This window comes from Procambarus clarkii, chromosome 59 (assembly GCF_040958095.1).
Source record: "Procambarus clarkii isolate CNS0578487 chromosome 59, FALCON_Pclarkii_2.0, whole genome shotgun sequence".
NCBI classification, from domain to species: Eukaryota; Metazoa; Arthropoda; class Malacostraca; order Decapoda; family Cambaridae; genus Procambarus; species Procambarus clarkii.
The window spans coordinates 4,502,195-4,514,000 of NC_091208.1; the positions used below are offsets into that span (position 1 = coordinate 4,502,195).

The 11,806-nt window shown below is 42.7% G+C and overlaps 1 pseudogene; it reads left to right on the plus strand.

The window, feature by feature from the left end:
* Positions 1-11,368, plus strand: part of LOC138353655 (glutathione S-transferase kappa 1-like) — a 67,524-nt pseudogene extending 56,156 nt beyond the window's left edge.
* Positions 11,369-11,806: the final 438 nt, after the last annotated feature.

Sequence of the window (11,806 nt, forward strand, 5' to 3'; positions counted from 1 at the left end):
TGCTTACTGACTCGGTTGATTTGTGTAAAACTAACTCGTTTAATGTAAAGGAACTAACATTATGATGTCTAAAATAGTTATACGGAATTATGATTGAAAGGGGGTAAGGTAACTGGTCGAGACAAGGGGAGCGACGGTTAAGTTAAGATTACAGCGGTGAGTTGGTGGCGGCGTTTGGCGGGAGGGTGTGAGGTTGGAACAGGCGACGATGAGGTTGGGCGGGAAGGGGGAGGGGGGTGGGACGTAGGTAGGGGTGGGCGTGGGAGGGGATGGCTGGATAATTAATGACGTCTCATGGAGCTGGCTAAAGCTACAGTTTTAGTTATACAGACATACTCGTTTCTAAGTAAGAATTCTACTTAAAAGAATACAGTCTAAAATAACTGTTTATGACTTTTATTCTCGGTAAGAATTCTGAAATTATTTCTCCTATAAGATCTCTTAACGATCTTCTTTGAACATATTTTTTCTCATAAAAACTCTTAATAAACTTTTAAGATCTCGGAAATTATTTTCTCATATGAACTCTTAACAAACTTCTATGAACATATTTTCCTCATAAGAAATCCTTAACAAACTTCTAATAACTCAGAAATTATTTTCCCCATAAGAAACTTTTAATTCCATTTAATTCCTTTTAATTCGGTGGAATCCGGTGTCACATATTGGCCCTTCTTCCAAACTTCGGTGAATCAGGTGTGACATATCAGCCCTTTTTCCCAGAAAGAAGGGGCCCATACGCCTTCATCCCTACAACTCTTGTATTCACCTAACAGTGCTCACCAAGTTAGACACACCTATATGTACTCTCCTAGTTGTTCTCATGAAGTTGTACTCACCTACTTGTATTCATCTAGCAGTATTCACCAAGTTGTACTCACCTACATGCCGCCCCCCTTAGTTGTTCTCATGCAGTTGTACTCACCTACTTGTATCCATCTAGCAGTGTTCACCATGGTGTACTCACCTAGCTACATGTACTCTCCTAGTTGCACTCATGTTGTTGTACTAGCCTAGTTGTACCATCTATTTGTACTTCAGTGATATTTAATGTAAAATCTACTATAATACAGACGCATGTGATAAAGAGGTATTTTGATGCACTCAAATTTTTTATTAGAAAAATGGTAGATCAAATGTTGCGTGTGTCCTTCATACATCTATGCCACAGCATTTTCCATTTATGTTGATGTATTATACATAAAGTACCAAAATATAATTTAAACATAAAAACAGTATTACTGAATACATCATTTAGCAAACAGGATTATAAAAACAATTTTTAGCAATATCATAATAACCCAGCAAACAATTTAAAGTTTCCACAACGTTCCTGGAAAGTGTTTGAAAGTCTTGGAAACGTTTGTTTTCACGAATTAGATACGTTATTTTGTGTGGAATTAAATAGGTTTCCAAAACTTTTAACCAAATACTACGTACCTAACCTTAATTTGAAACTTTGTGACCCCTTTTGTACCCTAATTTGAAACTTTGTGACCCTTTTTGTACCTAATTTGAAACTTTGTGACCCCTTTTGTACCATAATTTGAAACTTTGTGACCACTTTTGTACCTAATTTGAAACTTTGTGACCCTTTTTGTACCCTAATTTGAAAGTTTGTGACCCCTTTTGTAACTAATTTGAAACTTTGTGACACCTTTTATAAAGTGTTTCAAGTTAAAATGCTCAAATATGAATAAAATAGGAAATGTAAATATATAAAACTATATTTCTACCTTTGGTAAAATAAAGCATCATAATAAAGGCCGTGTGTCCATCAGTTTTATTCATTTATCATTTGTAGTAGTGTGGTGTAGTAGCGTGATGGAGTAGTGTGTTGTAGTGGCATTTTGTAGTGGCCTGGTGTTGTGGTGTGGTGTAGTAGTTTGGTGTAGTGGTGTTGTGTAGTAGTCTGGTGTAGTGGTGTGGTGTAGTAGTCTGGTGTAGTGGTGTGGTGTAGTAGTCTGGTGTAGTGGTGTTGTGTAGTAGTCTGGTGTAGTGGTATGGTGAAGTACGTGTAGGGGTGTGGTGTAGTAGCATGGTGTAGTAGCCTGGTGTAGTGGTGTGGCATAGTGTAGTGGTGTGGTGTAGTGCCATGATATAGTAGCCTGGTGTAGTGGCATTGTGTAGTGGCGTAATGTAGTGGCGTGGTGCAGTGGTGTGGTGTAGTTGCGTGGTGTAGTAGCCTGGTGTAATGGCGTGGTGATGTAGTGTGGTCTAGTGGTGTGGTGTAGTGGCATGGTGTAGTGGCATAGTGAAGTTGCATGGTGCAGTGGCGTGGTGTAGTGGCATGTAGTAGCCTGGAATAGTGGCGTTGTGTAGTAGCTAGGTGAAGTAGCTTGGTGTAGTGGCATGGTGTAGTGTAGTGGCATAGTGGTGTGGTATAGTGGTGTGGTGTAGTACCGTGGTGTAGTAGCCTGGTGTTGTGGTGTGGTGTTGTAGCCTGGTGTAGTAGCATGAAGTAGTGGTGTGGTGTAGTAGCCTGGTGTAATAGCCTGGTGTAGGAGCATGGTGTAGTAGTGTGGTGTAGTGACGTGGTGTAGTTGCTTGTAGTACCTGGTGTAGTGACACGGTTTAGTAGCCTGGTGTAGTGGCCTGGTGTATTAGCCTGGTGTAGTGGTGTGTAGTAGCCTGGTGTAGTGGTGCGGTGCAGAGGCGTGGTACAAAGACATGGTGTAGTAGCCTGGTGTAGTGGCATGGTGTAGTAGCCTGGTGCAGTGGTGTGGTGTAGAAGCCTGGTGTAGTAGCTTGGTGTAATGGCATGGTGTAGTTGCCTAGTATAGGGGTGTGGTGTTGTGGCATGGTGTAGTGGCATGGTGTAGTAGCATGTAGTGGCGTGGTGTAGTAGCGTGGTGTAGTGGCGTGGTGTAGTGACGTGGTATAGTGGCGTGGTGTAGTTGGTTGGTGTCGTGACGTGGTGTAGTAGCCTGGTGTAAAAGCCTGGTGTAGTAGCCTGGTGGAATAGCCTGGTGTAGCAGCATAGTGTAGTGGTGTGGTGTAGTAGCATGGTGTAGTGATGTGGTGTAGTAGCATGGTATAGTAGTGTGTAGTGACATGGTGTAGTAGCCCGGTGTAGTGGTGTGGTGTAGTAGCGTGGTGTAGTTGCCTGGTGTAGTGGCGTGTAGTAGCCTGGTGTAGTGGCATGGTGTAGTAGCCTGGTGTAGTGGCATGGTGTAGTAGCCTGGTGTAGATGCATGGTGTAGTAGCCTGTTATAGTGGCATGGTGTATTAGCCTGGTGTAGTGGCGTGGTGGAGTAGCTTGGTGCAGTGGTGTGGTGTAGTAGCCTGGTATATTGGTGTGTTGTGGTGGTGTGGTAGCCTGGTGTAGTGGCCTGGTGTAGTTGTATGGTGTAGTAGCTTGGTGTAGTGGCATGTTGTAGTAGCCTGGTGTAGTGGTGTGGTGTAGTAGCCTGGTGTAGTTGTATGGTGTAGTAGCTTGGTGTAGTGGCATGTGTCGGAAAATCCGACACCATTTAATAATATCATACAGACAGATAATAATTGCTGCTGTATTGTATAAACAAGTTACCCATAGAAAATGTAACTGTAGTCGAATTTCCGTCTATAGAAAACGGGATATCATTACCACATACTATTATAATTCACCACCTATTATGGTGGGAATTATTCTTAAATACATTAGTCTTTGGACTTTACCATCATAAAAACATCTCATATAAATTAACTTAATTATCAGTATTAAAGTAGAGTAAATGTGACCCTTCTATCACTTACTGTCATCTGGACAATGTAGGCCAGTGGCGTCAGTGTGGGGGAGTGGTCAGCCATTGTTATTGTAAGAGACCAGAGGCATGGGAGCAATTCGACTCCTGTTAATTTTACTTGGACGAAGTGTTATGGAAACCAAAGGTGTACCATCATCAACACGCTGTCAACAAATTCAAGTTAAGTGTTCTGCCGAAATCCATTTATCTATCATTTATGGCCATTAATGTCATTAGGTAGGGTGGTCCGGTTAGAGCACGAGATCGCCTCATACTAAAGGTTATTAAGCCTAGGTCTGTATGGTTCCATGTACAGTGTTTTCTCTGATATAGCTGTCATATATTAGGATTCTGGCTTTACAGCTAGCGCCCTTTTGACAGGTCAAGACGAGGAAGCATGCTTTGTGCATCAGTTACCAGGGTGATGGAAGCTACCTCACACGAGGAAAATGTGGTGTCTACATCCTGGTTATACCTGGTGGACTAAGGCCTGCTGTACAAATAAGATAAGAAACCTCTTCAATATGTGTAGTCTAATACTGTAGTTTGATTGGCTGCATATATATAAATTCAATTAATATAAACCCCCCCTAATGTGTAGAGGATCGATTTGTGAGATTATGAGATTATTGCAGAAATACAGTCCAATTATCATTATACAAATTGCTATCGAAGTATATAAATTAACGTAAATATAAATTCTATATAAATTCATATAAATTAAATAAATATAAATCTCACAGGTCGGTTCCCACAGCATGTTGTAGTAGCCTGGTGTAGTGGTGTGGTGTAGTAGCCTGGTGTAGTGGCGTGGTGTAGTGGCGTGGTGCAGCTGTGTAGTACACTGGCGTGGTATAGTGGCATGGTGTAGTAGCCTGGTGTACTTGCATGGTGTAGTGGCATGTAGTAGCCTGGAATAGTGGCGAGCTGTTGTACTATTGTGTAGTAGCCTGGTGTATTGGCATGGTGTAGTGGCATGTTGCAATGGCATGGTATAGTGGTGTGGTGTAGTGGCGTGGGGCAATGGTGTGGTATAGTGGCGTGATGTAGTGTTGTGGCGTGGTGTAGTAGCCTGGTGTAGTAGCCTAGTGTAGTGGAATAGTGTAGTAGCCTGTAGTAGGCGTGGTGTAGGTTGTGTAGTGGCGTGTCGTGGCGTGCAGTGGCGTGTCGTGGCGTGCAGTGGCGTGTAGGGGCGTGTAGTGGTGTACAGGGTTGTTTAGGGGCGTGTGTTGGCGTGTAGTGGCGTGTTGGGGCGTGTAGTGGCGTACAGGGTTGTGTAGGGGTGCGTGGTGTAGTGGTGTGTAGGAGCGTTTAGTGGTGTGTAGGGGGCATGTAGTGACGTGGTGTTTTGGTGTGTAAGAGTATGTAGTGGCATGCAGGGGAGTGTAGTGGCGTGTGTTGGCATGGTGTAGTGGCGTGTAGGGGCGTGTAGTGTCGTATACGGGCGTATGTAGTGGCGTGTAGGGTTGTTTATTGGCGTGTGGTGGTGAACAAGGGTGTGTAGGGGCGTGTAGTGGCCTGGTGTTGTGGTGTGTATTGGTGTTGTGGCGTGTAGGGGCATGTAGAGGCGTGTAGTGGCGTGGTGTTATGGCGTGTAGGGGTGTGTAGTGGCGTGTAGGGGCGTGTTAGTGGCGTGTAGGTGCGTGTGTTGGCATGGTGTAGGGGCGTGTGTTGGCGTGGTGTAGGGGCGTGGTGTAGGGGCGTGTGTTGGCGTGGTGTTGGGACATATGTTGGCGTGGAGGGTTGTGTAGGGGCATGTAGTGGCGTGGTGTAGTGGTGTGTAGGGTTGTGTAGGGGCGTGTGTTGGCGTGGTGTTGTTGCGGCGTACAGGGGTGTGTAGTGGTGTGTTGGGGCGAGTAGTGGCGTGTAGGGGCGTGTAGAGGCGTGTAGGGGCATGTAGTGGCGTGTAGGGGCGTGTGTTGGCGTGGTGTAGGGGAGTGAAGTGGCTTGAAGTAGCGTGTAAAGGCGTGTAGTGGCGTGTGTTGGAGTGGTGTAGGGTTGTGAAGGGGCCTGTAGCGGCATGAAGTGGCGTGTAGTGACGTGTAAAGGTGTGTAATGGCGTGTGTTGGCGTGGTGTTGTGGCATGGAGGTTTGTGTAGGGGCGTGAAGTGGCGTGTAGGGGGCATGTATAGGCGTGTAGGGGCACGTATTGGCGTTGTGTAGGGGAGTGTAGTGGCGTAAAGTGGCGTGTAAAGGTGTGTGTTGGCGTGGTGTAGTGGCGTGTAGGGGTGTGTTGTGGCGTGTAGAGGCGTGTAGTGTCGTGTATTGGCGTGTAGGGTTAAGTGGTGGTGTGTAGGATTGTGTAGGGGCGTGTAGGGTTGTGTAGTGGCGTGTAGGGTTGTGTAGTGGTGTGTAGGGTTGTGTAGGGACGTGTAGGGTTGTGTAGGGGCGTGTAGGGTTGTGTAGTGGTGTGTAGGGGCGTGTAGTGGTGTGTAGGGTTGTGTAGTGGTGTGTAGGGTTGTGTAGGGACGTGTAGGGTTGTGTAGGGGCGTGTAGGGTTGTGTAGTGGTGTGTAGGGTTGTGTAGGGGCGTGTAGGGTTGTGTAGTGGTGTGTAGGGTTGTGTAGTGGTGTGTAGGGTTGTTTAGTGGTGTGTAGGGTTGTGTAGTGGCGTGTAGGGTTGTGTAGGGGCGTGTAGGGTTGTGTAGGGGCGTGTAGTGGCGTGTAGGGTTGTGTAGGGGCGTGTAGGGTTGTGTAGGGGCGTGTAGGGTTGTGTAGGGGCGTGTAGGGTTGTGTAGGGGCGTGTAGGGTTGTGTAGGGGCGTGTAGGGTTGTACTCACCTAGTTGTACTCACCTAGTTGTGTTTGCGGGGGTTGAGCTCTGGCTCTTTGGTCCCGCCTCTCAACCGTCAATCAACAGGTGTACAGATTCATGAGCCTATCGGGCTCTGTCATATCTACACTTGAAACTGTGTATGGAGTCAGCCTCCACCACATCACTTCCTAATGCATTCCATTTGTCAACCACTCTGACACTAAAAAAGTTCTTTCTAATATCTCTGTGGCTCATTTGGGCACTCAGTTTCCACCTGTGTCCCCTAGTACGTGTGCCCCTTGTGTTAAATAGACTGTCTTTATCTACCCTATCAATCCCCTTCAGAATCTTGAATGTGGTGATCATGTCCCCCCTGTAGGGGACATGGGGTTGTGTAGGAGCGGGGGGGGGTTGTGTAGGAGCGTGTAGGAGCAACGACCACGTGTTCACGAGACAAGGCCTACAGGCAGACTGCGGCCTCTGGGGGGGGGAAGGGGGGTAGTGGCAGTGTTCAAAATCTCAAACTATACCTCAACATTATAGCATCTGAATTCAGAAATATTTCCATCAATTTTTTAGTTTTTAAACCTGTCATAATATTATTGCATTGACATGTCTTATTTCCTTGCAGCATATTTATGACATTTTTTTATATTTACATCATTTCGTTTCATAATTTGAAAGCTCTCTCTAGTGTTCAGACACGGTCACCGCGATGACCGTTATGGTCCTGACTACACCGCTCATGTGTACCCAGGAGCACGCACAAACTCACACACATGCCCCTCTTCCCCATCCTCTTCCCATTCCTCCTCATCCCCCTTCTCTTCCCCCCTTCCTCCTCATCCCCCCTTCTCTCACCCCTCCTCATCCTTATCCCCCCCTTCTCTTTCCCCTTCCCCCTCCTCATCCCCCTTCTCTTCCCCCTCCTCTTCCTTCTACCTCCTCATCCCCCCTTCTCTTACCCCTCCCCCTCCTTAATCCCCCCCTTCTCTTAACCCTTCCCCCTCCTCATCCCCCTTCTCTTACCCCTTCCCCATCTCCCTTCTCTTCCCCCTCCTGTTCCCATTCCTCCTCATCCCCCTTCTCTTTCCCTTCCCTTCTTCCCCCGTCCTCATCCCCCCTTCTCTTTCCCTTCCCCTCTTCCTCCCATTCTCTTACCCCCGTCCTGACCTCCCCCTCCCTCCTTCTCTTTCCCCTCCCCTCCTCTTTCTCACTGATCCGCTTCTCTTGCCCCCTCCCCCTTCTCTTCCCCTTCCCACCTTATCCTCCTCCTCTTACCACTTCCCTCTTTCCCCCCCCCCCTCCTCTTTCCCCTTCCTCCTCATCCCCCTTCTCTTACCCCTTGCCCCTCTCCCTTCCTCTTTAAAATTCTTTTATTTATTCTAAAATTCTTCCTTTTAAAATTCAGCTACTTGGAATAACAAGTTCCAAGTAGCTATGGTGAGCCTTTAGAGGACTTACCTGGCACAGAAGCAGGGCTGTTGGCTGGGAAACAGCAGGGTAACAGCACATTGCTGTGTAAATATAAGCAATAGGAGAGGTCCTTACATTTCCATCTTGATAACAGCACGAGTGATGATGTTGGGAGACGTATCGTGTCCAGAGTCCGTGTTGACGTGGTTATTTGCAACGATTGTATGTTGTTTCTTAGAGTTAGACTTGATATGAGCACTTGGCAATCAATGGTGGTGCTTCTTATTTATGATAGGTGAAGTTTGTCAAAGTTTTCTCCTCCATATGACTGATGAGTGGCAATTTTGAGTCGAGGCGCCTGAGTGTGTGCAGCGTCAATGTTGATCGACAGTTGGGCATGGCTTGTGTGTTATTTCTTATAGAGTTATAATTGATGTGAGCACTTGATTGGCGGTCAGTGGTAACGCTTCTTAATAAACAATATGTACTCTCATGATTTAGTTCAGTATGGGGTTTAAAGAAAAAACAGCATACCAATGTTATATCACAGAAAACGAATTTATCATAAACTCATGTATTTGTCTTATAATATGGAAATGCATTCATAATAGATTACAATATGAATAGTCAAATTTCTGTGAATCCCCTACCATGTTGGAATCTGTGGAAATGAATGAGCAAATGTGCTGGCTGCTGAAGGAAACCACATTGGTTTCATTTTGGATACAAATGTCCATGGAGATTCAGAATAGAAACAATTATAGTTGAACATGTAGAGGAGTTTAAGAATCTGATGGTGAGAGTGATGGACACAGCCTTGACAACTATACTTTAAAGAATGTAAACATCTAAGAGTCATTAGAAATATGTGTAGAATAATAAACCCTTCATTGTTTGAGTTAGGGAAAACGCCATTTGCCATATAGATACTGCTCTTAAAGATTCCCCCATTTTGCACCCGCAAGATAACATAAGATTTTAAGGGTTGACGAATGTTAATCTTCTTGCTTGATAAACTGTGCACTTGAGACAGTTAATAAAAACACGCCAAAGTATAAAACAAAAAGTTTTCAGAATGTTTCACACCACTTTCCAGCATCATTTACAATTTATATAAATTATTTTAGGGAATAATACATAAATTTTATATTTAAACATATTAGTGTTTAGTGGAATGCATAAGGAGTCAAATTGTGTTAAAAAGAACAATTTTTAAAAAAATTGGAAAACTACTTTTTTCTGATCATAGAATAACTAAATGTATTTTGAAGGTTTCATTCAGCCATTAATATCATTCACAATTTATTAATGAATTTTACAAAAAACACCATAAATTTTATATTTAAATATGTAAAAACTATTTGTAATAGATTAGGAACAAAATAGTTCTAGAAAAACCATTTATTATAAAACCTACGTGATTGGATTTTTGGATTAAAAGTTTCTCAAATGCTCTCCTGCACCATTCTCAATGCAAGTTATTCCTACACCTATGGGAAGAGTTAGATGAAAGTTTTCAACACGTGTGTTTGCTGGGATGAAGTAAATGTTTCACACACCTATCATACAACTAAGTCACAGCATTCACAATTTATATGTATAATGTACATAAATTTAATATTTAAACATGAACAAAATATTTTTTAATAAATAAAGGTGAAACTAGTGTAAGAAAAGGCAGCATTTGCCATATTACATAAACAAATACTTTTACCATTCTTGGGGTAAAGGTTGCACATGTGCCTGTTGAATCACACATGAAACTTATCTCTCCCCAACCCGTTCTCGCAAATTCGTAAAGTCAATATTGATTTATTAACTACGTGTATAGGTGATATACTAAACATAATAGATACCCCTAAAAAGATTCATAGAAAACACCGACCTTACCTAACCTTGTTAGTATATTAAGATAAGCATCTTATTGCTTCGTAATTACAATTATTACTTAACCTATACCTATTATAGGTTAGGTAATAATTGTAATTACGAAGCAATAAGATGCTTATCTTAAGATACTAACAAGGTTAGGTAAGGTCGATGTTTTCTATGAATCTTTTTAAGGGTATCTATTATGTTAAGTATGTCACCTATGCACATATTTAATAAGTCAATATTGACTTATTAAATTTGTGAGAACGGATTGCTCTCCCCACAACAATGATGAAACTTTAATGAAGATTTCAAAACGTTTTGTGTTTGCTGGGAGGGAACTAGGTTCTGGGTTGTGGTAGAACCTGGTAGTTCTTATGTGGAGGCATAAGAACTCATGTGAATGATGACCACAAACTAATATACTGTACCACATATCAGTTAGGATTGGTTCAGGGAGCCTCTGGGGCTCACATAGAAAATGGCGTTTCATTACATTCAACGCTGGTTTTCTGTTTCTACTGTTTTTCCTGGTGTAGATTGTTGTCATTTTTGGTGTTGCAAGGTCTGTCGTCATTGGTTCTTGGTCATAACTGAGCCCCCTTAATGGGCTGCAGTTTACCAGGCAGTGGCTGCTCTACTGGACAAGGCAACCTGTCTCAGTTTTCTGTTGTGTTGGACTCAGTCTCCCCCAGAGTTGGAGCTTCCACTCTTGTTTGACAAGGAGGCGGCACGCTTGGTCATATAGACTTAAGTTTGCAACACCTTCCTCGTTCTTTGCCTGATAAAGGTGATTTTTTTTCTCTTATTGTTTGGCAGATTTGTTGGTTGCTTATAAAATGTGTATTTAATGTAATTCATTTTGATGTACTGTACAGTGCATATAATTCATTGATAGTTAAATTATAATAGTAGCTATAATTATTCCTGTATTCTTTTTATTATGTAAATGCACAATATACTTTATATTTTGTTGATCGTAAATGGTCAAACATTTATCAATACAATTTTAAAATGAACAACTTATTTACTTTACATTTTAGCTAAGTTTTTCCTAGAATAAGACATTTTCCGAGATGAAATTTCTTAATTAATTTTCAGGATGCTCATGAGTTGATGTTAGTGAAAGGATCACTTGTTCCCAATGCTTTTTGACAGCCATTGACCTTCTCTACCCAGACTATTTGGAAGCTGCTAGTCGTGCCCTGTGGATGGAAGTCTGGAACAAGGTAAGATAAATAATAATTAACTTTTGCTGATGTGAAAGACCAGTGCAATGTAAGGTAACTTATCTTGATGTATACACTATACTAAGTTTAATGATATAAAATATTCAATGTTGCATCAATACAAATGCAATATTTTACTGCCAGATGGTTGTCTGTGTGCTTGACACTGCTTTCAAAATGAAATATGGAGTAATAGGTGTGATAAGATATTTTGAGTTACAGGATCCAATACTAATTTACAAAATTAGGTTCACTGAACTACTGTACTCATAATAAGAAATTACAATTCACAGTTGGCATATCCATATACCCCCTCACTTCCACAAAAACTTAAACACTTTAGTACTGAGACAATACAAGAACTTTCATCCTAGAACTAATATCGTTGCCTGAAATTTTTTATAAAATTAAAACTAAAAAAAAAGTAAATTGTTCTCACTATTACTATAACTACTGAACCTCTTATAAATTTCGAGCCTTTTTTCTGGGAAGAAGCCCCATGTAGCTCCCTCAAGCTACTCTACTGGTATAGTGCCAGACTACAAGGTGCCATCAGTCTGGAGTTCTTATTGGCCTACTGCGGATCTTGAGCTAGAACCTGACCCCACTCCCCCTCAGAGGCGCAGGGAGCAGTGACACAATAAAAACTTTATGTAAATTGGTTCATGACTGCCACCACAAAAGGAAGGCACCCAGAAAATTAGTGAAACAAAACAGACCACTGCTTGGTTAAAAACCAGACTGCAGCCTCAAAACAATCAAAAGAACTCTCCCCTAGCAATGTAAACAAAATAGAAAAAATTCACAAAACT